The sequence below is a fragment of the Aquarana catesbeiana genome, linkage group LG05, assembly GCF_042186555.1.
Source record: "Aquarana catesbeiana isolate 2022-GZ linkage group LG05, ASM4218655v1, whole genome shotgun sequence".
Lineage (NCBI taxonomy): Eukaryota > Metazoa > Chordata > Amphibia > Anura > Ranidae > Aquarana > Aquarana catesbeiana.
This window is the reverse complement of record NC_133328.1, coordinates 257,136,568-257,162,916: the sequence shown is the minus strand read 5'-3', so window position 1 is coordinate 257,162,916 and position 26,349 is coordinate 257,136,568. Positions and strand designations below refer to the sequence as shown.

General features: G+C 43.7%; 1 long non-coding RNA gene across 1 annotated transcript in view; it reads right to left on the bottom strand.

The window, feature by feature from the left end:
* Positions 1–23,715, bottom strand: part of LOC141145870 (uncharacterized) — a 30,638-nt gene extending 6,923 nt beyond the window's left edge. The window contains exons 1-2 of the long non-coding RNA XR_012244685.1: positions 23,496–23,715; positions 1,998–2,248 (exon numbers count right to left, since the gene is read on the bottom strand). This is a non-coding gene — a long non-coding RNA (uncharacterized lncRNA). The remainder of the gene's footprint in view (positions 1–1,997; positions 2,249–23,495) is intronic.
* Between the last annotated feature and the right edge of the window lie 2,634 nt (positions 23,716–26,349).

The window sequence follows — 26,349 nt, the reverse complement described above, 5'->3', positions numbered from 1 at the left end:
TGTTTATTAAGATCATTTGATGTAATCAATGAATGTAATGATTGTTATGCCTGTCTGTATCAAATAAGAATGAGTTGAATGTAAAACATTTGAGATGTCAATGGATCATATATCATATTTAATCAATGTGATTATGCATGCTATCCCTTAGTTCTTCATTTACACTGTTAACCAGTCTCTGCCCACTATAAGTCAATTATCCATATTAGGCATCGTCAAGTATATAATTTTATTCAATTTTTAGGATCTCCTTTTGCTGTTTCTTATTGACCTTTTAATATAAAGTACACAGAATTTAACGGTCTTTCCAGTATGTTGTAATTATCAACAAACATTTTCAACTAGCTCTTTTATGATGTACAAACATAATCATGTTTTTCCACCTTGGTCGCCTTCTGTTTGCCCCTCCCGGGAAGCGTCTGGCCCGAGCGATTGCCCGACACGGAAAGCCGCCCGGGATTCTTACCTGGGCGGCGCTACAGGAGGTTACTAGGGCGACCTAACATTCACGCCCATTGCCTCCATATTGCCACTCCGGCGGACATGCTCAGTCCGCCGGATAGGCATTTCCGTGTAGGTGGGATGGGTGTGCGCGATGTCGACCCAACGTCATTGCGCTCGCGCATGCACGGCAGGGGCGGCGCTGCGCATCCCCATCTCAGGGGGCTGTGATGAGGTTTCCCAGCTGACGGGCTCCATTACACAGCTGAGCGTGATTACGGCGCCGGCTGATTGGAGCCCGTCCATTACATATACCAGCTCCACTCATTCCCAGCCAAGGCGCTTTACCTGCCGGACGCTGGTATGCGTGGTCAGCTGAATCCATATATCACTAAATCAAGGTACTTATCTATTTCTCTAGTTATAATAAATTAGGATGTGGCTATACTCTTTTCTTCCCTATGCAATCTTCATTTAAAAATATACAACCGGTTTTACTGCTCCTTTCCTGTTGCCTCTGAGACTTAAACATCAGTCTCTCCTGTAACCTAGGATCTGAACACACTGCGAGTACAGCACTAGATCCATTTTTGTGAATCAGTGCTAACAGAGTAGTTAGGATGATTGCATTATTGACTACATATGATTCATGTAAGATTTACACTCACCTGTATATATTATACATATTTTCTTATTCTACAATGGTATTTTTATATATATAAAAAACCATGAATACATTTACTATACAATACAGGCAAATTATGTTTTATAAATTTCAATATGTATTTAATGATCATCCACATTAGTCTGCCCCCCTTTTTTTCTAATGTCAACATAATAGAATACCCTCATACTCATGGTACTTATTCAACTTTTTGTTTATAGGGTTGCCTCTTTAGCCCCAGTATATCGCTCTGGCCTGCACGCATCCGGGAGGGACAGGGGTAGGTGAAACCTTGTGCCTCCTTGTGGAGACTTGTGGTCTACCAACACCTACTTGAAATTGCAATATTTAAGGAACAGCATCTGTATCCACATCAATATACTTGGTTACCATCTTTCTTAGCATGCCTTGCTTTTTCATGTGGTTTTTAAACCTTTCCTCAGAGTAACCTACGAAACATTTTCAGGTAAGTGATCAACTGATCATTTAACCTCTAAACAGATATCTATCGTTAATCATATACAATAATTGACTGACTTATTACACTTTCTTAATTAATTTAGATGAACCCCTCTTTTCAATCATGCCCCTGAAGAAGGACTGAATTATTATGTACCCCGAAACGCGTCGGGCTTGAAAAGAGATTTTTTTCTGTATATAACATCATTGTTGACTGATCTATATGAACCATGTCAATTATGCAATATGTTTCTGTTACCTATGATGTCCACAATGTTTTTAGAAAATGAAATTCTTTATTAAATAAAAATACTGTTTTATCCTTTATATGAGTTTGTACTGCGCTACTATATACAATTTATGTGCAAGTGCCGGGAAAATCCAGTTAGGGGAACCCCATTTTTCAGTTTTAATTACATTGTCTCATTCTTACCCAGTACTAAGAATGTAAGGGCTGACGCCTTGTCACGGCAATTTTCCTCCACTTCCAAGATGGAGTCGCTTCCGGTTCCTGTGATTCCTCCTGATCGTATTCTGGCTACGGTTCGCGCCAGTCTTACTTCTCCTTTGGGTGACAAAATTCTTGCTGCTCAGGTCGATGCTCCTCCTGAGAAACTTTGTGACCGCTGCTTTGTTCCCGAGAGTCTCGGTGTCAAGTACCAGATAAGACCAGAACTGTGTGGACTGCAACAGAGGAAACCCAGATGTGTATACGTAAAAAATATAATTGATTTATTAAAGATAAATGAATAAATATAACACAACCACCTCCAATAACACTCAGTGCACCACAACCAATACAAAACAGAACCCCACAAATAATAATAACAGAACAAATATATACAAGTAAGGGAAATACCGAGATCATAAACAGAGCCAGGGCAGGGTCGTCAGCGGGAGGTCAGCAGATGGGGAAGGGAAACAAACAGGACAAGAGAGGATAGATGGATCACAGGAGGGACGGGTCAGATACAAGGCTCAGGGTCCAGAGCAAGGAAACAGACAGGGAACAGGAACAACAGGCTCCAGGAATCAGGTCTCAGGTACAGGAATTCGGTTTCAGGAATCAGGTAAACAGGATGCAGGCTGCAGGTCAGGGCTCAAGGATAATACCAAGGCAAGATGAGTGTGCACCTGCCAGGTATTTATACTGCAGCTGCTAATTAAAGTCAGGTGACACCTGTCTGCAGAGGGGAATACCTGCTCCATACTGCCAGGATCCCTCCGCTGGTGGACGCCAGTACTGCGACCCAAAGGTGACAAAATACCAGCAGGGAAAAGCTCTTCTGACAGCTCCAAACTGTCAGGAGACACCTGCTGGTGGACCTCAGTACTGCACGCCAAATGATTGATATTACCAGCGGAGGGGACCTTTCCTGACACTCCCTACTGCTGTGCTGCAGACTTACCATTCTCCCAAGGCAGCTGGCCACCCTGGGAAGAATCAACTCTTTTGGGCCATTTCCCAACAATTCTGGTGGCCTAGTCTATGTGCTGATGTAACCGCCTTCGTAGCTGCCTGTTCCGTGTGTGCTCAGAGTAAGACTCCACGACACCTTCCAGTGGGCCTCCTACAACCCATACCCAATGGAGAGAGGCCCTGGACCCACCTGTCTATGGATTTCATTGTGGAGTTACCCAACTCCCAGGGCAACACACTTATCCTTATGGTGGTTGACTGGTTCTTGAAAATGTTGCATTGTATTCCACTCAAGAAGTTGCCTACTTCTAAGGAACTGGCTTCTATTTTTGCTTGGGAGATCTTCCGCTTACATGGGCTACCCAAGGTGATTGTCTCAGTGAGGGGTAGTCAGTTGTGTCCCAGTTCTGGCGAGCCTTTTTTGCACAGTTGGATATTCAGCTTGCTTTCTCCTTTGCGTATCACCCGCTGTCTAATGGGGCCGCAGGACGAGCCAATCAGTCCTTGGAGCAATTCCTATGTTGCTATATTTCTGACCATCATAACATCTGGTCAGACCTCTTACCGTGGGCAGAGATTGCTCACAATAGTGCCTTGAATTCAGCTTCCCGTTTGTCCTCGTTTATGGCGAACTATGGTCTCCAACCTTCCGTGTTGCCTGCCTCGTTTGTTCCGCAGAGTATTCCTGCGTTAGAGGAGCATCTCCGTGGCCTTCGTTCCACTTGGGCACAAGTCCAGGAGGCTTTGCGACATGCTAACGATAGGTACAGACTCCATGCTGGCCGCAGACGCCTGCCTGCCCCTTCCTACGGGTTTGGGGACAGAGTCTGGCTGTCGTCTCGCAACCTCCGACTTCATGTTCCTGCTTTGAAGTTCACACCTCGGTTTAATGGGCCTTTCCGTATACTTCACAGGAATAACCCAGTGGCTTACGCATTGGACCTTCCTCCTAGTATGCACATCTCTAATGTGTTTCATGTCTCCTTATTGAAACCTTTGGTCTGCAACCGCTCTACCACCTTGGTGCCACATCCTCACCCTATACAGGTTGAGAACCATGAGGAGTATGAAGTACAATCCATTGTTGACTCCTGTAGGTTCCGTGGGCGCATACAGTACCTGGTGCATTGAAAGGGGTACGGTCCGGAGGAACGATCTTGGATCTCATCCTCGGATGTACATGCCCCTGTCCTCCTCTGTGATTTCCATAGATGCTTTCCCCTCAAGCTCGGTGATCCTCCGATGGGGAGGGGTCGTTGAGGAGGAGGTACTGTCAGGGCTGGGCTCAGCCCTTCCTTCTCTGAGCTGTCGGCTAATTGCCAGCTCCTTTCTCTCCACAGTGACTCAGCTGTTGATGATCTGCTCGTCAGTCCTGGCTACTTAAAGCTGTCCAGCTCACTTCATCTTTGCCTTCGCCTTTGGTCACATCTCAGAGACTTTCTCCTGCATTCCTGTTGAAGACTTGCTTGGCTGATGTCCCTTCTGGCTCCTGATCCTGCTTGCTGTACTACTACGTTGATCTCTGGCTCTCTGACATTGACATTGGCTGACTTCCCGATCTGGTTACTGAACTCTGGCTATGTATTGACTACACTTATGCCCTGTATACAGGGTCGGACATTGATCGGACATTCCGACAACAAAATCCATGGATTTTTTCCGACGGATGTTGGCTCAAATCCGATCGGAATTTCCGACAACGAATTTTGTTGTCGGAAAATTTTATAGCAAGCTCTCAAACTTTGTGTGTCGGACATTCCTATGGAAAATGTGTGATGGAGCCTACACACGGCCGGAATTTCCGATAACAAGGTCCTATCACACATTTTCCATCGGAAAATCCTATTGTGTGTACAGGGCATTACTCTGTTTACCTTTTTATTATTATTAAACAAGTGTGATTAACTGTACTTCTGTCGTGGTCTGATTCATGGTTTCTGACACTTGTTGACTCATTGTCGCTGACATTCGAGTCCATCTGTTCCGGTAAGATTATACATCCCTTATCCTGGTTGGAGGACACACTATCCCTAAAGTTTTACATGCTTGCTGGGGCCTCTGTATCCCACTTCTGAACAACCATTTTCTGCGGTGGACTTTTTATATGTTTTCCACAAGATTTTGTCACCTTTGGGATTCCTTATTTGTGTTTTCACCCATTTTTCACATGCTTTCATATGCTTTGCACTTATTTTTGGGATTGATATTCACTATTTAGTTCTGATCACTTTTATACATTATTTGGTCACATTATTTAAAGTTATTTTGTTTAGCGCTACATTTATACCACCCTTTGCTTTAGAATTTTTTTCATATTTCGATGTAGCAGCTGTTTATCTTTCATCACTATATTGAGTTAGCGCAGTAATATCCCCCACTTTATATTCCCATATATATGGGCCTGCTTTTTGGCTCAGTCAATCAAGCTACTATACCTTCACTTGACCACACACGGTGGTTGTTCGTCTTCTATCATTTACCACAGCTCTTGTCCTTAAAGGTAAGACTAATGGCCAATGTTGAGTTCATCTATTTTGGAGTATAATTTATTTTAATTTTTTTATTTATTTATTTAATTTTTTTGTGCATTTTCGATTTACGGTTTCCGGTGACGCACTTCCGGTTTGGGGCCCATATAAATGGGGCTGCTTTTTGGCTCAGTCAGTCAGGCTATTCTACCTTCACTTGACCACACACGGCGGTTGCTCGTCTTCTATCATTCAACAAAGCTTTTCTCCTTAAAGGTAAGACTGAGTTCATCTATTTTGGAGTATAATTATATATTATAATTTTTTTTTGCCATGCTGGAGTTACTATCAATACTCTATTGCTCTGTTTTTTATCTTCCCCTGGCTTTTAAGTGATTGCCTATTTGAGTCAATTTTTTTCTACCAATTACAACAATTTATATTGACGTCAGTTCACTCATTCCGCCGGTGTAGATAAGTATCTACTGTTGTGTGTCTATCACCTCCCTCTCGTGGTGACACTTATTAGCCATACTTGGTTTTGACTATGTTTTGGATTCAGAACAAAAGTCTGATATTATTATATCTACCCCTTATCAAATTAAATGTAAAAGCATGCATGCCATGAAGTAATCAAGCTCTGACAGGCACTTGCAAAACACTTTATTGTGACATTGTCTGAGTTTTTTTAGCAGCTTCAGCAAATTTAGCAATTGATCATAGCTATTTTGAGGGTATCTTGGTAACTTCCTTTCCGAGAGGATGGATGTTGATGGCATGTCTTGTCTGGGGTGCAGTTCTCGGAAAAAAGCACAATCTTTTTATAATTCTTTGCGGTTCAGCTTTAAGATGGGGGGGGGGAAGAGCTAGCAGCCATCTGAGTTCAAATTAAGATTAACAAGCTAAGCAATGACATAATATTACATTTGAAAATAGGCATTTTAGCATTTTACCTGGTACTATATGTGACACCTTAATCACATCCATTACAGTTCCCCCTTAAAATGTCTATATTCAATCTGTTCCTTACACTAAAAGTCCTACTCGCTGCCCTGGCCATTTCCTCTGCAACTCTTTTCAGCTGTATATAGAGAAGAGCAGTGACTAACTCACGACCCTACTCGATACAGCTTGGAGGGGCAATCAGGTGCTGTCTGTCCCTGTAACCTTATGGCGTTGCACCTTGAGGGGAGGTGACTGTAATGGAGTGCATTTCATAATCTTCATCTGGTATTTCCTTGTTCACAAATGTAGGAGAACATTGGTCAATAGCTTTCACCTGCACACTTTTTAAGACGGGAGAATGCAGCAAACTATGACAGCCAAGGTCACCAAAATTATCAGGATGGTTATTCCTATTTGTGTTAATAATCCCTGCCACCCTCCCCTAATCCAGGTGAAGTACTGATCCCAAGGGTTAGTGAGCCCTGAATTCTTTCTTAGTTCCTCGGACAAATCCTCAAGTTTCCTGATGGCCAAAGTCACCTTACCATTTGGGCCAGTGTTGTCTGGGATGTAGGTACAGCATTTACCTGTTTTAGGCACCATTTTACACACACCCCCTTTTCAGCTAGGACCATATCTAAGGCCATACGGTTTTGGAAAGTCATGTGTGATGTGGCTTCTAGTTGTTCGGCTAAACCTTGGAGTGCATCTCTGGTGTAATTAACAAACCTTTGTTGGTTATATTAGATGTAATTTATCCAATCTACATTCTTATTTACGGTGATGATGGGGTTCAAAGATTCAAATCCTGCTGCTACTTGGTCTCTTGCTTTGAACTTATCTGGGACCCCTCTAGGGACCCTTATGGCGTCTATGTATACATGAGGGTCGAAGCTTCCTGCTAGGGCACTCCTTCGCCTCCTGTTAGGCCTAGGTGTGTTGTTTGTATTTGGCTTTGGGTTTTCTGAGAGAATATGTAGAGGCATTATGGCCTTGGCCAGTGCACATTCTCGTGTCCACTGTCCTGTCAATCTGCTTCTAATTTTCATGCCTCCGCAGATTCAGTACACGTCTCCCAAAGACTGGACTTGATTTTGCACTAGATCTGCAGACACCTCACTATAAGATCCACAGTAACCCTATAGTGAAATTCCCAAGAGGTTTTCCCACTCCCTGATACCGTCCATAGCATGTGTAATTGCCAGGATATATGGTGATACCTTCTCCTGGCTTTGGGGGTCTTGGTAACTATGGGATATTCTTTCTTCCAATGTTCACACAGGGAGTGATCAGTGGTTGTGTTGGTAAATAGGCTGAGGAAACATGTTTCATGTTCAGGGGTACCATTCCCAAGTATGGTCTAGCCCCCCCACACACATAATAATTGGTCTTATTGTGTTTCCCTGCACTGTACCTCACCCACTTGAGCCACAAGTTGACATCTGAGAACCTGGTTTCTGCAGCCATGGTATCCTCAAAGGTAGGGTCTGCTATGGCCACCATGTCCTTTAATGTCTGTACATGGGGCCTCAGGGGGTTTGAGCTAGATGTGGATTGGGGAACTCCCCACTCTGGGTTATTGAGCAAATCTTTCAGTTGGAAAGGCTTTCTAAAACCGGGATACCCACTTCCCCACCATAGGCCCAGAACATAGGTCCCACTGTCTTCTGGGCTAGGATTCTCAATGGTCAGCCTGAACTTTTTGGTGTAATACTGATCTTTGTGCTTGTTGATTGTCATTCTATCTAAAGCCCCATACACACGATATAACTTTTTACAAACTTTCTGGTGGATCTTTGTACAAAGGGCGTTGGCCATAAGTTTGTATTGCATACAGACGGCAGGACTTTTCCAGCCATTGACACCTTGTGAGCCGGGTTCACACTGGTGAGGGGATCCTACTTGGATCCCCGCCAATGCCAGGCACTGTGTTTGGTATGAATCTTGAGGGGGAACTCCACACCAAATTTTAAATTAAAAAAACGGCATGGGTTCCCCTCCAGGGGCATACCAGGCCCTTAGGTCTGGTATGGATTTTAAGGGGAACCCCTACGCCAAAAAAATAGCGTGGGGTCCCCCCAAAGTCCATACTAGACCCTTATCCGAGCACGCAGCCCAGCCGGTCAGGAAAGGGGGTGGGGACGAACGAGCGCCCCCCCTCCTGAGCCGTATCAGGCCGCATGCCCTCAACATGGGGGGGTGGGTGCTTTGGGGGAGGGGGCACCCTGCGGCCCCCCTCCCCCAAAGCACCTTGTCCCCATGTTGATGAGGACAAGGGCCTCTTCCCGACAACCCTGGCCGTTGGTTGTCGGGGTCTGCGGGCGGGGGCTTATCGGAATCCGGGAGCCCCCTTTAAAAAGGGGGCCCCCAGATCCCGGCCCCCCCACCCTATGTGAATGAGTATGGGGTACATCGTACCCATACCCATTCACCTAGGGTAAAAAGTGTCAATAAAAAAAACACACTACACAGGTTTTTAAAGTAATTTATTAAGGTCTTCTTCCGACTTCGGGGGTCTTCTTCCGACTTCAGGGGTCTTCTTCCGACTTCGGGGTCTCTCCGGCGTCTTCTCCCAGTATGCGGGTCTTCTCTGCTCTCTCCAGCGTCTTCTCCCGGTGTCCGGTTCTTCTCTGCTCTCTCCGGCCTCTTCTCCCGGTGTCCGGTTCTTCTGCCAGCTCCTCCGCTATCTTCTGCCGCTCTTTTGCAAGTGGCGGCCCGGACTTCTACATTGTCTTCTTCCCTCTTCTTTTCTTCCGATGTTGACACGACGCTCTCTCCCGATGTAATGCTGTGTAAGCGCTCCGTAATGACTTATATAGGAATGGGGCGGGTCACCGGGTGATGTCATCCGATGACCACACCCCCTCTCATGACGTCACACTCCCAGCATGCCCCGGGACTGTGATGTCATAAGGGGGTAGGGTCACGCCTATATAAGTCATTGCGGAGCGTTCACACAGCATTACAGCGGGAGAGAGCGTCGTGTCAACATCGGAAGAAGAGAAGAGGGAAGAAGATGAAGCAGAAGTCCAGGCCACCGCTAGCAAAAGAGCGGCAGAAGATACCGGAGAGACCCCTGAAGTTGTAAGAAGACCTCTGAAGTTGGAAGAAGACCCCCAACGTCGGAAGAAGACCCCGGAGCTGCCTAATAAATTACTTTGTTTTATTGTCACTTTTTTCCGTAGGTGAATGTGTAGGGGTACGATGTACCCCATACTCATTCACATAGGGTGGGGGGCCGGGATCTTATTAAAGGGGGCTCCTGGATTCTGATAAGCCCCTCACCCGCAGACCCCAACATATTTTTTTAGCCATGTAGAGGCTATGAGATATGGTTTTATTGTGCTGGTTCAGCAACTTTGGTCATTTAAGTCATGATCCAGCTCTTTTTCCTCTCTTTTCTTTTTATTTAATTCTATATATTATTTACCTTTTCCACACATGACCTAGGCTATTTGGGTTAGACTACCTGGGCTGATTAAATTATGTCCCTCAAAAACCAGCCACGGATTGCCACCAGTGGTGCTGCTGCTCAATCTTATTTAAATATATATTCAAATATATTTTTTAACAATTATCACTTATTTGAATTTTTGTATTATGCCATAGTTTATTTTTTCTCTTTTTTAGTGAACTTCGCAATAGCAGCTTTCTTGCCCACAAACTTTTGGTGTCTGTATGGCAGTTTTGGCAGCGGCAGAATATACACTGTTACCATGTCTCTGAAAGGCTATTGGGGACATGGCCTTATGTATTTGCCCTTATTGTTTCCCTTAGATAAGATGGCGCCTTAATTTCCTTGCAGGAGTGAGGCGTTGAAGTTTTCTCTGTATAAGCGGTGGGTCAGGACGTGGCTCGTATCCCGTGACCACATCCTGTAGCGACGAAACGACATAGGGAGGAGGAGCTACGTCCTGATGACACCGCTATTCTAGTACCCGGAAGACACGGGCAGTTTTGGAGCCGGCCAGCTTTTTCTATATGCTTTCTTGCAACCGCTGTTTGTAAGTGTAATTTATTGTTTTATTTACTCAATAAATGTGAGGATTTTACGCCATGTGGAGCTATTTATCTCTTTCACGCTGACACATTCAATCCATCCTGCTGCAGTCTGCGGAGAGGGTTCCTGTGGACCGGATGACACCCAGTGCCTGTCTCTGAGATCCCTGGCTGGGGTTACAGTCGCCTGCTTAGTGAGGTCTCCTATAATTAAGGGACCAACGCTCTCTGGTAAGAGGCAGCAGTTTTTTGAAGGTGGAGGTTTCATCTACGCACCTTATTCACTGCAGCAAGATTATTTTTAGTATTTTTTCACCTATCACTTGGGGACATTTATCCTTTTTTTCCCCGTTTGGTTTACACAATATATGGACTGTAACCAATCACTGTTCATTGTGCACAGAGTTTATGGACATCATTCACGTTTCTAATCTGTTTTGCAATACTGATTATCACCCATTCATTGTATATATTGATTATTGCTTATATGCATTTATTTGCTGTTTGTATCACACCATTAGCACGACTCCTTCTCCTCATCAACATGGGGACAAGGTGCTTTGGGGTGGGGAGGCCGCAGGGCGCCCCCCTCCCCCAAAGCATAATAAAAAATATTTTACAGCGCACACATACAAGAATGACATTTCCTGCAGGGCTAGTTAAAAACACCTGAACATATTCAAAAAATACGGGGGTTTGGTCACACTATATGGTCATATAGTGCTAAGCCCATTTAATGCAACAAAGTACCCCGAATTAGTGGGTCCTACTCTAGTAATAGAATGGAAGATCCTTTATCTCAACCATGGGAGCTAAACTCCTCTATGTGGGAGAACTGAAGGGGATAGATCCTATGCACTGGTGGCCACTAAATAAGAGTTAATGAGGAGGGAGAGGGGTGCTCCAGCCCAAAAGACCTGGTCAGGGCCTATTACAATATACAAGAACATATTTGGGGGGCACAATACAATGCGTTTAAATTCAAGATGGTGCTGCTATAAGACCTACAAACAGTACAAAATATTTTACAGCGCACACATACAAGAATGACATTTCCTGCAGGGCTAGTTCCTGAACATATTCAAAAAATACGGGGGTTTGGTCAAGTTTGATAAGCCCCTCGCCCGCAGACCCCGACAACCAACGGCCAGGGTTGTCAGGAAGAGGCCCTTGTCCTCATCAACATGGGGACAAGGTGCTTTGGGGTGGGGAGGCCGCAGGGCACCCCCCTCCGCCAAAGCACCCACCCCCCATATTGAGGGCATGTGGCCTGGTGGGGGGGGCGCTCGCTCATCCTCACCCCCTTTCCTGACTAGCCGGTGTGATGGAGATATTGGATATCATATTTATATCAATGAGATTCAAGTGGACCATTACAAGGACTCCAATTTAAACTGCCTTGCCCCATAGGATGTATGTATGTGTATATATGTATATATATATATATATATATATATATATATATATATATATATATATATATATATATATATATATATATATATCTACGTGTATATGTGTGTATCTATGTGTGGGTATATATATATTTTATATATGGGAATATGTTTCTTAATATCATGATAGAATATAGCTCAACTTAAGGAATGTAGTTACATTGATGTGAACCCGAGAAGCCCTACAGGTGTTGATTGGATCAAAGGGTATTGGCAGACCTTAAGGCATTCATTCTTCAGGGGGCCATTAACATGCTTCCAATACACTGGTGAAAACCAGGAAAGGTCCCCAGGGGGTAATCAACTCACCAGGGGGCCATTAACATACTACTGTCGGGACTGTTTGGGCTGGAAGATCAAAGGAGGTTGTTCATTAATTCATAGACTGTTAGGCACCGAGGGGGTCGCAATGTAACAGCAATGTCCGAGCATGAACTTTCAGACAGCTTCAGATTTGACCAATCAGAATTTAAGGCATCTGTAAACCAATTAGCAAAGAGGCTTTAAAATGTAGCCAACCAGACTTTGAGACATCTCTGACCCAATCCATATGTTGCATCTGTTGATTGGTGGAGAATGCATATAAAAGAGAGATGGCTAAATGGTTTTAAAGACTGTCCAGCCCAAGACCATCTAGGGGACATGCTGTCTGCGTAATGTATACTGGAATCTCTGTTCTTTTCTTTCTTTCTAACCTTTTTGTATCCTAGGATTTGTCTTATGACTTTGTATATCTTGTATATGTCCATTGCAAACATTTATGAGTTTATGCCTAAATTAACTTTGCAGCCTAGAGCAAACACTGTAGAGATATATGATAAATTCTAATCATTCTAACTTCTTCTGTGTAAATAAATGTAATTGTTTATCTTTTTTTTCCCTGTTATCGCTTGTTTTTATTTTTATATAGACAAAGGTTTAACCACCTATATTTGTATCGTTAATCGTTTAAGTGAGGTATAAATATTTCCGAAACATATGGTGCCCCAACGTGTGAGGAAGCTTCACGTTTGAGTGATTTTGCGGGTGGAGGACAAGTCTAACTCCAAAAACGGTAAGCATTTTTATGTCTTTGTTTGTATGTCTGTCTCCCCTGTATGAACACCCAAACTAGCAAGCTTCTTTGAACATTGTTTATATATATATAACCTTTTGCCTGTACTAATACTTTGATGAGACTGATATGAACAGTATAAGTGAAATAAAATTGTACTGAGAGTGTATGAGAAGGCATCCTGCTCGGTTGGGCCAAAACTGCAGGAGGGTGTCTGCGTGAATGATAAGGGGTTCTGATTGGACGTTTGAAGGCAGTGGAAAGAAGTAGGATCTGGGCCTTTCTGCCAACAAGCGCTTCTGGTTGACCCTTGCATGAGTCTAGGTCAAGACGCTTCCCGGTCTTTGAGATCGAATTGCACCTGTGGGCCTAGTACACACTGAATGATCTTCGATGTATGTATCTATCTTTCTGTGTAAACTACTAACTGGGGATCGTAAGCTTTGTGATTAGATCTGTAATGTTGTAACTCCTACAAATCGTATTGCAATTAGGTGTGCATCAGTTAACTACCTCCTGTACTACAAGCACGCATAGGGTCCTGATTATCCAAGTTCGTGCTAATAATTCTTGGTATAACAGAAGTAAAAGCCTTTCGTTAAGCATTTCTTTTAGAGTACTTCAGAAAAGTCCATGGGGGGATTAAACTATTATGTAGTTTGGGAAATCTACAGGCTAATTTTTTGAAGGACTATAGCCAGGACAGGGAATTGGCCTGGCAAGTAGTGAAAAAAAAGCAGCAACATTGGCAGGGGCGGGACCTGTCACCCCAATTCTTGGCCAGAGAGTAGCTACCTCTGAAGTAAAGGCAACCTGTAAAAAGGTTGGGGGAATCAGTTCAAGGTCCGGAGTCCGTAAAGGATGGGTAATCTAATCGCTTCAAAGAGGGTGTCTAACCGTGGGGAACCCTACCACTTGACCCCGAGGGAAGAGATGATAGATAAATATGGACCTTGGGTTGTGAAATATATTCAAGATTGGGCTCGCTGGACTGGGAAGAAGTATTTTAAAAGAGGTACTTTTAAGCCAAAAGCTTGGGAAGATCTGTACCGTGCTCATCACAGAAAGATGACACGACCATATGAAAAAGATACGTTATTTATATGGATGCTGGAGTCAACAAATAAAACAGAGGAAGTGAATGTTATTACTATGGGATTTAAGGAGAAATCATTCCAAACAATGCTTGAACGTAGGGACAAGCGGAAACCATCACAACCCCCATCAAGGGGTGACAGTGATTTTCAGGGAGACAAGGAGCAGTTGTCAGGACTTGGGCCTTATGCAGTTGCCCTGTCCTTATCAGCTGAATGCTCAGGGGCTGACATGAATTGTCACCTTTCAGTGGTGGACAAAAAGGTAGAGCCACAACACAAGTCTGATACCTCAGTAAAATGTGGATTACAGGGGGATGGGGAGGTACAGGAAGAAGAAGGCAGAGTAGCAAGGTAAGGAGACGAAATGGCCATGCCATTAAGGGAGAAAGGTCTCCAGGCAGAAGGGACACTTTCTGTCCCGCTGATGGGAGAGGATGTGAAATTAAATCTCACTGAAAGAAGCTGTAATAAGCGCACGGGAAAACCGCCGCTAATCTTTGCGGCCAGGTTGTTAGCGAAACAGTATGAACATTTGAAAGTGCAAAACACATCCCTAAAAGAAGAGCTAGAAATCACCAAAGGTAACATCAGTACTTTAGAAGCTTCTATGTCAAATTCAGGGGCTATCCACCAGCAATTAGTACTAGGAAACAAAAGATTACAGGAGGACATTCTCCAGTTGGGAAAGAGACTGAAGGATGCAGAAGGTGGGGTGAAACCATTATCTGTCAGCTGCCAGGAGCCGTTGGATCAGTTTTCAGATAGAGAAGATAACAAGGTAACTGATTTGGGTAGGTCTGAATTCAGGGGGACATCCTCCACACCTAAGGTATGTATCAACAAGAAAAAATCCCAGGAAGGTAAGAGCTCTTTAAAAATTGCCCCTATATTTTGTAAGCCGCATGTAAAAGCTACGAGTGCAGAAAAGTCCATCCCACAGTCATCTAAAACAAAGCCCTTTGTTAAGAGGTGTTGTACCACTTTAAATAAGATAAAATGCCACTTATGCGGATTACTGGGTCACATCGCGAGATTCTGTCTATCCAGTTCCAGTCAAAAAGTCGGTAAGCATAATCCATATAGGACCACAAGACGTGATTTTGAAGTGTACTCTGCACGCTTCGCCACATGGCCTAGGTGTAGGAAGTATGGACCACCTGGGTCAGGGATCCCATTCCAAACTCCTGAGAAGGCGTCCATACAGGCTGAGAAGGGGCTAACAAAATGGGATGGATCTCTGAAAAAAACTTCAACCTTACCAAACAGATGTTATGGGTTTAAGAAGAAGTACAGGGTATTATAGAAAACATGCTGATATGTGTGCTGTCTAGAGGTCATCTTTAACCTAGCCATTTGTGTGAGTGTGTGGAATATGCAATATATTTTGTGTTGTGTGACGTTTGTTCTCAGCTGCTGACAGCCCACCCAAGTGACCCCCCTTCTTTCTCACCAGGTCTGTGAAAAGGTACAGCGAACTGTATTGACATGCAAATGACCTGAGCCAAGATAATTATCTATACTAGTGAATTGAAAGATACATGTACTAAAATGACTTTGGTTTTCAGGAAAACAGTACTGGAGAGGTTCTTTGTGGTGAGGTATTATGATCTGTTGACAAATGGTACTGCTAAAAGGTTTTTTACGGATTGCTAATTTTTTTCAACCATGGTGAATAAATTTTTTGGCGAATTATTGGTATACCATAAAACAAAAATCCACGTGGTATTAATGTGTATTAAGTAATAATTATTAATAATACGTTGAGCTCAACAATTTTTTGGTATCTTAAAAAAAAAGTGCACTATTAATGTAATGTAATGTATATTTGTGTTTCATATGCTAATGTCTTGTTACAGGTATATAACCATTGGATTATTTTGTTTCTAGGAGGAAAATGGAATATTTATTACTAAATTTTATTGGTGTTTTATTCCTCAGATTCGATAATTGGGTTTCCTGGCTTTAAAGGGCACAGCGGTCGGCTCGTGTACCCACTACTGTTCAGTGATCCCGGCAAGGGATTTTTCTTTGCCCTTTGGCCAGTTGTGTTTGGTAGCAGAAGTTCCTCGAGTTGGATACACATTATGCAATTTTTGTTTTCCAATTTCCTTCAGTTTTACCTTCAGATGTGTAGTATGAGGGCCTGCCTGATGGCATACAAGTTGAGAGTGTATAGTTTTGGGAGAGCCTGGAGAAGAGTTGTGCAGGAAGATTGTGTATATTGCACTCTGTGTTCTGGATGGAGAGGTCATTGCTGGGAAGGAAGCACCTGGGTATTATTTGGGACATAGACGAGTTTGTTTCTGTGTCCTAAGGAATACCAATGTAATGTTAATCAGGGAACTAGAGGGTTCCTTGAACCTAACTATAGGTAGAGGTGCATTGTATACCCTGGGCATGGTCTCTGAAATCCAGGCACAGGGATGGAGTTGTGTGGACACACTGTATTCTCCTCAGTGGATACCCATAGTTGTCCTTCCTGTCCTAGACTCCTTGCGTACCTTAACTAGTGGTCTGTGTCCTGCATGACAGGAAGACCAGTGCCCCATAAGGTGTGCAGCCTCTATAAAGAAACTTGTGTACCTGGTGGCAGGTGGTTTTCAATCCGGGTATTCTGACTATTTCCCATCCTTAGGAAAGAGAGGCTTAATGGAGAATGTCTTTGGAGCTGGAGGTGGGGCACTGGGTACCTTAAAGCACTATGGAGCTGGAGATACTCAGGATCACATTGGGAGGGTCTTGTGCTACATATCAGGGAAGGGGTTAGGAAACTTTGTAAGGACAGACAGGGGGGGGGGGGGGTAGTATCCAGGTTGCCTATGAGTCGTAATAGATTGGTGGATGACTCAGTTCCAGGATTGTCAAAAATCTTATTTGCACTGTTCTCATCCCTAATGGCAGGGATGGAACATTGTGCAGATATCACGGTCAATCTGGGTACTATCCTATCAGACTCTACTGGGTTACACCCTGGAGTCCATCTTGTTCTGATGGTTTGAGTATGGACAGCCTCAGATGACTGGTACTGATAAGTGCTAGAGAAAGGTAGGGGTTGTGCTATGGGAAAAGGCAACAATGCTGGCACGGGGGGGGGTCATGTCTAATGGATGCCGGGGTAGTGTCCCAACTGGTCCTAAACAAAGTTAAAACTACTTGAGACTGGAGACCAGGGTACTGGTGCTAGTATCACATGTCTAATGATGCACTGTTTTCAGCATCAGGTTAAATGGTACTCAGCAGGGTACACTACCTCGGGGAGTCTATGATACACCTCCTCTGGCTCATCGCATGGATATAGCAGGAACAACGGGTTGTACCCCGATCACCCCTGAAGAAAGGTTTTATAGCAAACCTGACATCCCCTTACACCGGGCTGAGTGCTCGGATAAGGGTCTGGTATGGATTTAGGGGGAACGCCCACGCCGATTTTTCGGCATAGGGGGTTCCCCTTAAAATCCATACCAGACTGAAGGGCCTGGTATTCCCCCAGAGGGGAATTCCCTCTCGCGCCAGCCGCAGTAGGAAAATGTGTTTTTCCTATTGCAGCCAGCACGAGATGTACAGTAACCTGTCGCCGAGAACCAGCGCAATGGGGTCACGCTGGAAACACTCTCGCAGCTGCGTACTGTAGTTTGTACAAAAGTCTGATGGTTTTGTGTACACATGATCGGACTTTGCTCCATCTGACTTTTGTTGCCGGAAAGTTTGTGCATTCGCACAGCCAACAAAACTCCGATGGAAACAGAAAGTTTGTCCGATGGAGCGTACACGCGGTCGGATGTTGCTCCAAAACAGCTAATTTGCATGTCTGTTGTCAAAAAGTCCGATCGTGTGTACGGGCCTTAAGAGTGACTTTCCATTTTTGTCTTAGGTATAGGAACTTTCTTGCAGTGGGAGGCGTATATCCACGTGTTCTTCCCGGCCACTTTGACTGATGTGGCAGTTGTTAGGAGAACCTGGAAAGGACCATCATATCTGGGTTCAAGAGTATGTTTTCTCACAAACTTCTTTATCAGGACCCAATCACTGTGAACCAGCTTGTGTGTGGCTGTATCTAACTCAGGATCTGGAATGGAAGAAAACACTTCCGAATGGATACGGGTTAATTCTCGAGATAAAGCAGTCACATAATCAGTTAATACATCAGATTGGAGCGGCAAATGTTGTGGGAATAACAACCTAGTCTGGGGGCTGAACCAAACAATATCCCGTAGGGTGACACCATGGTTTCCCCTTGGAGTGTACCTAACACTGAATAAGGCAATGGGTAGGCTGTCTGGCCAACTCATTCCCGTTTCCTAAGACATTTTTAGCATTCTAGATTTTATTGTGCCATTCAATCTTTCCACCTTCCCACTGCCTTGAGGATGGTATGGGGTGTGGAAAGCTAGTGTGACCCCTAAAGCTGCCTATATTTCTTTGGTTACTGAGGCCGTGAAAGCCGGCCCCTGATCGCTCTCTATGACCTCTGGGACAACATATCTGCACGCTATTTCCGTTAAAAGTCTTTTAGCTGTGGTCTTTGCCATCATGTTGGTAACGGGATAGGCTTCCGGCCCACCTGGCAGACACGGTCTCTTGTTTAATTCCATGATTCCTTCAACTTCTGTGGCTCCTTTTTTGATCCACGCTTCTTTTTCTTCTTTGTCAGCTGTCTCCTGTTGCTCCTTGAGGTGGGTCCTGTTTACAGGAGGGTTTAGTAGAATCATAGTGGTTTGTACAGTCTCTTCAGGGGTGTCTATTGGGTCATCCAGGATAGGTGCATTCACTCTGCTGACCACTTCTCGCGTTCAATCTGCAGCTTGTTTCACAGCGGTATCTGCCAGGTGATTGCCTCATGCTTCTTGGGAAACCAGCTTGCCGTGTGTCTCTACCTTAAGTTTAGCCACTTGTGTTGGGAGAAGTAGGGCATCCATTAAGTCATTGATAGCTGCACTGTGTTTTACAGGTGTTCCTGCTGCTGTTAGGAACCCTCTGGTTTTCCGGATGATCCCAAAATTTCTTTCTGCCAATTTGCATGCCATTGTTAGGGCCTGGGGTTCTGCTTCCTGGGCAGACATGGAGGAGGGTAATGCCTGCATACCTGGAACCATCCACAAAAATTGTCAAGTCAGGATTCTCAAGGGCTGTTTTACTGACTGTCGGTTGTGTTGTGACTGACTTGTGTTGTTTCCATCTTCATCACTTCGAAACAGTCATGAGCAGTGAGATGAGGATCATTCTCCAAAGAGGTTCCCCCCTCGAGAAGAGGAAGCAGAGTGGATGAGTTAAGGGTATCACATCGGAGGATGGTGATGTTATCGGGGAGAAGCAAGGCACACTGGAGTCTGAGATGTCTTGCTGAGGACAGATGTTTGGGCTGTACTTGGTTCAGTATGGGGTGCAAAGACGGCTCTGAAGCAGGAGGGTCCCCCCCTGGCCACTGTGTCCAGTTGACAGGAGTAATACCCAATGGGTCTGAGTCTGTTACCATGGGCCTGAGCCAAAACTGCTGTGGCATGTCCTCTCTGAGACAAACAGTTTGAAAGTCTTTTAGTCCCAAAGCAGGGGCTGTTGAGAGGATCTCCTTCAGAGTTTCAAAATTGTCCACAACTTCTGGAGAAAGCAAGAAAGGGCATCATAAAGGGGTTGCATCAAGAGGGAGGCTTCTGGGATCCAAGAACGGCAGTAGGAGAATAATCCTAGAAAGGCGTGAAAGGGCTTTTGACCTGGAGGGATGCCCTTGATTGCAGCAACTCTTTCTTCAGTGGGATGTCGGGTGCCTTGGGAGATGCAGTGGCCTAGGAAAATTACCTTCAGAGGATTGAGGCATCACCAAGGGTATCTGCACAAGCAGGAAGTGATCTACATACTGAAGGAGTACAACGTCTGGGTATAACTTCATCCAGTTGTCCAGAATGAGGGCCATTGCCTTGGCGAATTGGGAGGGAGAGTTCTGGGCACCTTGTGGCATAACAGTCCAGGTGTAGCTGGCTGGTGACACAGGCTTGCCTGAAGAAGGGGTCCATGTGATCCGGAGAGGTGGTAGGCGAGGTGGGGTGTCATGTCTCTGGTACTGGGCATTTTCATGTGGACCATGGTTGGGGCTTGGTTGACTGTTTGTGAATTTACGGGGGCTTCGATATACCCTTCTGGAGTGACCGGATCTTCCGCAGTTGTAGCAGACACGTGGAGTTTGTACTGGTGGGCGCAGATAGGGTGTGTCAGAGGCCATCATGAGAGGAGCTACTCTCTACTGTGAGGATTCTGGACCTAATAACCACTAATAACAACGTCTCAAGCTCCATTACTCTATACTCTGGACATGACAGACCCTTTCGGATTGACTCTTTAAGACCTGAGATAAATTAACATGTGTCTATGTGTTTTGTTCAGCATGCTAAAACCCAAATCATTAAGCTTTTTGTGTTATTTCTCAACAGATTCGCCTTTCCTTGTATGACCTCTTGTACACATATTGGCTTCAGGCGTTTTAGAGTGGAGATATGAATACATACAGAATAATTGTTTTTTTTTTTTTTAAACTACAAAATGCTCAGATTTGAATGGGCCCTAAATCTAGATATAGATTTAAGCAAGAAAAGCACTTCCTCTTTCGTTCTTCTTCTGGCATAACGCCCAGAATACATAAACTTCCTCTTTATTTATAATACTCTTAAATATATTTTGGATTGAAATTGAACATTTTAAACTCCCCAATTATTGCTAAAACAGCTTAAACACAATTAAAACCTTTTGCATAGATATAACTCATTTGCTACATTTGCTGTTATTAGAGAAACTCCATAAAGTCAGACTCTCGGTGATGAAGGGAAGGGGCCGTATTGGGGCCGTTGTCTTTGGTGGTGTGAGGGTCCAGGAACCCATTCAAAGGGGGTTTAGGGAAAGTACTGGGTAATGGCTGCTGGATTTGTGTATTGGATTGCAAGGGGCGTAAGAGGGACTGTAAATGTGTGTTACCATATAGGTGGTCAAATGGGTAGTTGGACATTGGTGCGAAGGAACTCATTTCCTCAGCTGATGAGTCATACATGGGGATGGACCCAATGCGGGTGTGCCTTGAAATTTAACAGTCTGTCGTTTTGGGGTTGTACCTTTTCCGGCATGTCTGTCAGCTTGGTGCATCCTGGCAGGGCCAGCGTGACTCTGGTTGGGACTTTGAAAGGAGGGACTGGGTTGGGGCTGAGGTTGGGTCCCCTGGTCTATTAGCATTAGATCGGGCTGAGTCTGAGTCCCTAGTCCCAGGTCTGTTAGGACAGGAGGGCCAAGGGGGGAACCTCCTGAGGCTTGAGTGTCTGGGTTTCCCCCCTGGGAGCCGTCCGAGTCTTCCCCACAATGTACGCTTGTCATTAATGGGGTAGGTCCCCCCATGTTAAGACATGGCTCCAATTAGTTACGCTGTTGAATGACAGTGACTTCTGGGTGTGCAAAATGGCGCTGGCAGCGTGCGTTGCAGGCCTCGTTGTTAGCGAGGACATTTGGAACGCATAACTGGGGAGATGATGCTGTCAACGTGCGTTACAGGCCGGAAAGCAAGGGAAAGCGCCCGGAACGCACAGCTGGAACGCAGAAGTGTGTATTCAAATCATCTGTACTAAAGAATCTGTGTCGTGACGTCGCCACGCTGCCTGTCAAGCCTCGATATGGGTAAAGACAAATGGAACGCATAGTGGGATTGTTTATTGACAACATGACGCTACCTCACAGACTTATAAACAATACCGGAATGCCCTACATTTAAACTAACATACGCATATTAAAATTAAAAAAAAGGTATAGAATAGCCTACTCATATGTAAACATTGGTCCGAAGGTTAGAAATTGATATAAAAGTAATGTATTCATGTCCCACAGCTTCTTAGAGATAAAACAACTGTGATAACATGACAGTATATGTGTATTAAGATTAACAGACCTTATAGAGATATGTTAATAAAAATTAGATAATAATATTAACAGGTAAAAATGACCCAGATACATTTTAAATTAAAGACGGTAATAATAGTGTTCGTATTAAAAATACGTATGTGTAACAAAAAATGATATTAAATCTGGAGCCACAGCTTAACATACAGCCCCGTTATATACATGCCTAAATTGGGTAAAATTATATAAACAATACACACAAATATAGACAAAAGAGAAAAAAGAAATTGTATTATGAAGCTGTCCTGGACTCAAGGGGTCCGACAATTCCTCTGACCGCCACCTGTCCTCTTTCAGACCACTTTCCAATATATAACACTACTTTGCTACGTTCTGTCTTGATGACTGGGATATTTATGTGTGTCTGCTCAGTATTTAGACGGGTCACGAGGCTGTCCTGAACTCAAGGGTCCGACAATCCTCTATCCGTCACCTGGTACCGGTTCAGACCATATCACAGTCTCAAGTTAACGAGGACAAAATGGATAAAGAGAGAGAGAGAAAGGAACGTCTACAGTGTTCGACTGCCGTGCAAGTCTCCTTACACGCTTCTTCCCAAAATGTAGACCAGTCACAGCCCTGTCCACCCAGGTGGCCACAGGTAGGGGAGCGAGTAATATGTGACTACTTATTACTCTCAACAAGACATTTAACAAACATAACAGAACAGGAGTACAGTAATTTATATTCATTGCACCACATTAAATGTCATTTACACGTTCCAACTCAAAACCCAAACTTCTCACTCTGTCTCTTTCCCTTTCTTCTAACCCTTCCGGTTGTTCAGGTTCCAAGGGGCACCTTTCGGCTGCATGTCCTGTTATTCTAGTTTGAGCCTCTATTACTTCCAGTGATTTGCCAACAACAATTTTTACTGGATAATGCACATTCAATCTGAACACCAATAAATGCGCAGTATGTGGCAGTAGGGGTTTGTAACCAAGAGACTCAGCCCTATATCCTGGCTCTACCACTTCAATCAACCCCCAGCCCTCTTCATGTATCCCAAATAACAGACCACAAACATACTTAGGACATGACATTACCCCCAAATGTGACCAACAACCAACAAACCAACAACAAGATATGTGACAACTGTAGAGGAATACAGGATTGCTCAGATCCCACGGGATCCCCACGCCACCGCTGGGCGCATTATTCCTGACGTCCCCTCCTGATTACAGTTACCCGTGCACTTCCTTGCACCCGTGCTTTACCGCACAATTATTTCCCCCAGGAGAAGTTTAATCACGTCCTGCCTGATGCCCTCTCCTGGTCCCTATTCCCCAGGAGGAGTTTAACCACGTCAACTATTTTCCTCCGTGACTCTATAAGCAATCCCTCATTCCCAACAGCCACCACAAAACGCAAGATCGATCAACAAAACAGAACAGAACAAAACAGGCAGTAGATATAATTGCAAGTTTCTTAATTTATCAACAGACTCGAGGCAAGATAAATACCTGTCTTTGAGGGCCGCAGGAAGCTGATATGGGCACAGAGGTTGACCAGCCACGGCTACAGGATAAACAGTAGATTAGATATACGAGATATCAAAAGTGTCTTACCATTTTTAGAGGTGATCAGTCTCCATATCCTGTCTCTCCGTGTTGGCTTGTCCCGGACCCTTCTGGATCGGCTATCCCTTGAGATCCTAGCCTCGAGCCCCACGTTCGAGTGCCAAAATGTTTTGGATTCAGAACAAAAGTCTGATATTATTATATCTACCCCTTATCAAATTAAATGTAAAAGCATGCATGCCATGAAGTAATCAAGCTCTGACTCTCAGTTCAGAATAAAAAACTTCTGAAGTCTTTATTTCCTCTTTCACAGTTTTATACATTTTTGTCAGACTAAAACAAGGCACTTGCAAAACACTTTATTGTGACATTGTCTGAGTTTTTTTAGCAGCTTCAGCAAATTTAGCAATTGATCATAGCTATTTTGGGGATATCTTGGTAATTTCCTTTCCGAGAGGATGGATGTTGACGGCATGTCTTGTCTGGGGTACAGTTCTCGGAAAAAAGCACAATCTTTTTTATAATTCTTTGTGGTTCAGCTTCAAGATGGGGGGGGGAAGAGCTAGCAGCCATCTGAGTTAAAGTTAAGAGTAACAAGCTAAGCAATGACATAATATTACATTTGAAAATAGGCATTTTAGCATTTTACCTGGTCTTATATGTGACACCTTAATCACATGCATTACAGTTCCCCCTTAAAATGTCTATATTCAATCTGTTCCTTACATGTACTATATGTGACACCTTAATCACATCCATTACAACTACACATCCTTTAACATCTCTTTATGTAATTTGTTACACTTGACCACACACGGCAGTTGTTCGTCTTCTATCATTTACCACAGCTCTTGTCCTTAAAGGTAAGACTAATGGCCAATGTTGAATTCATCTATTTTGGAGTATAATTTATTTTTATTTTATTTACTTATTTATTTATTTTTTTGTGCATTTTCGATTTACGGTTTCCGGTGACGCACCTCCGGTTTCCGGTGACGCACTTTTGGTTTGGGGCCCATATATATGGGGCTGCTTTTTGGCTCAGTCAGGCTATTATACCTTCACTTGACCACACACAGCAGTTGCTCGTCTTCTATCATTCACCAAAGCTTTTCTCCTTAAAGGTAAGACTAATGGCCAATGCTGAGTTCATCTATTTTGGAGTATAATTATATATTATATATAATTTTTTTTTTGCCATGCTGGTGTTACTATCAATACTCTATTGCTCTCTTTTTTATCTTCCCCTGGCTTTTAGGTGATTGACTATTTGAGTCAAACACTCTTTTTTCTACCATTGGACCTCGCTGGTTATTGTTACAACAATTTATATTGACGTCAATTCACTCATTCCGCTGGTGTAGATAAGTATCTACTGTTGTGTGTCTATCACCTCCCCCTCGTGGTGACACTTATTAGCCATACTTGGTTTTGACTACACGCCTGCACTCAGCCTATGGTAAGCCATCCTTTAACATCTCTTCATGTAATTTGTTTTGAACATTTTTAACCAATGGCCATATGTATGACACCCGCAGGCTTGACTCCAGTATGTGCATGCTGCTGGGTATGCCTTTTTTTGGGTGTTATATGTGTTCATATATGTATGCTATCATTTTGCCCTGTTCCTTTTTCTCTTTTATAGATTTTTTACTTTGAAACTATGGGACAATCCTTTTCGCCTGTGTTCATTTATAAATCTTTATATTTTGTTATTATTTGTGAGAGCTTTTTAACTATGCAAATATTTATTTGCTAGAGTACAATGATGCAATACATATTGGCCATATCTTTTCTGCTAATATGCTACCATGCTCTCTCTCTCTCTCTCTCTCTCTTTATATATATATATATATATATATATATATATATATATATATATAAAAATATGTGTCCCCACACGGAGGGGCCCTGTTTCTTGTCTTCCTTTTTGGTTACCTGTTCTGGGCTGCATGCATCGTTGAGCCTCACCAAAATGACTGTCATATCTTTTTTATCTTTATATAATCATGTTTTTTATGGATATTACGATGTATTCTCATAATACCTTCTTACATGCTCGTAACATGTAGAGCGATTCTCTGAGTGACCTCTGAACACGACTCAACTTCTCCATGTATCCAAACAACTATTGGATCTATATCATTCTACATACTTCAAACCTTTGTGCTTGTTACATGTGGTATATACAGTGGAGATGGAAAGTATTCAGACTCCCTTAAATTTTTCACTCTTTGTTATATTGCAGCCATTTGCTAAAATCATTTAAGTTCATCTTTTTTCCTCATTAATGTACACACAGCACCCCATATTGACAGAAAAACACAGAATTGTTGACAGTTTTGCAGATTTATTAAAAAAGAAAAACTGAAATATCACATGGTCCTAAGTATTCAGACCCTTTGCTCAGTATTTAGTAGAAGCACCCTTTTGATCTAATACAGCCATGAGTCTTTTTGGGAAAGATGCAACAAGTTTTTCACACCTGGATTTGGGGATCCTCTGCCATTCCTCCTTGCAGATCCTTTCCAGTTCTGTCAGGTTGGATGGTAAACATTGGTGGACAGCCATTTTTAGGTCTCTCCAGAGATGCTCAATAGGGTTTAAGTCAGGGCTCTGGCTGGGCCATTCAAGAACAGTCACGGAGTTGTTGCGAAGCCACTCCTTTGTTATTTTAGCTGTGTGCTTAGGGTCATTGTCTTGTTTGAAGGTAAACATCTGGCACAGTCTGAGGTTCTGAGAACTCTGGAGAAGGTTTTTTTCCAGGATATCCCTGTACTTGGCTGCATTCATCTTTCCCTCAATTGCAATCAGTCGTTTTTTCCCTGCAGCTGAAAAACACCCCCACAGCATGATGCTGCCACCACCATGCTTCACTGTTGGGACTGTATTGAATAGGTGA